The sequence below is a fragment of the Arachis duranensis genome, chromosome 4 (genome assembly GCF_000817695.3).
Source record: "Arachis duranensis cultivar V14167 chromosome 4, aradu.V14167.gnm2.J7QH, whole genome shotgun sequence".
Classification (NCBI taxonomy): Eukaryota; Viridiplantae; Streptophyta; class Magnoliopsida; order Fabales; family Fabaceae; genus Arachis; species Arachis duranensis.
In genome coordinates, this window is record NC_029775.3 from 6,552,675 (window position 1) to 6,553,306 (window position 632).

At 25.3% G+C, this 632-nt stretch overlaps 1 non-coding gene across 1 annotated transcript; it reads right to left on the bottom strand.

Moving 5' to 3' along the window:
* Positions 1-291: 291 nt before the first annotated feature.
* Positions 292-365, bottom strand: TRNAN-GUU (transfer RNA asparagine (anticodon GUU)). The gene has a single exon. It is a non-coding gene; the product is annotated as a tRNA-Asn (tRNA).
* Positions 366-632: the final 267 nt, after the last annotated feature.

A 632-nucleotide genomic window follows, 5' to 3' on the forward strand; every position in this document is an offset into this window, starting at 1 on the left:
ATATTTTATATTAAAATATTTATATATATTAATATATTTTACATTTATAAAATCTATTAATATTTTTCTTTTATAACATCTTTTGAATTTTATTTAACGAAATGTAATGTACACAAATAATGAGACTCATTTTAGACATATCCAGAATATAATAATGATGTAACATAGGGTGTGGAAAATGCCATGATCATATCATTATTATTAGAACTTATGATCATATCATTATTAGTAGAACTTATTACTTAAATAGTTAAATGTTATAATTTATAAATAATAAAATCATTGAAAAAACGCTAGAAGGAGGGCTTGAACCTCCGACCTTGTGGTTAACAGCCACACGCTCTAACCAACTGAGCTATTCCAGCTTGTGAAATGTGTCTCTAAAATAATTTAATTAAATGATAACATGTTTCTATATCATACCATTCGACAAACAATGCGATTTGTCTAAGCAACTAAGACCATGCATATTCTATATCACTTTGTATTCTCTATTTCTTGTTTTTTTCTATTTTAAATTAGAAATTTAAAGAATAAACTATAAAACTTCATCTTCTAGTAGTAACTAACATGCCATGTGGACATACACAACAGGAAATACATGAACACATTAAGTTTAACTTTTTGTGAGA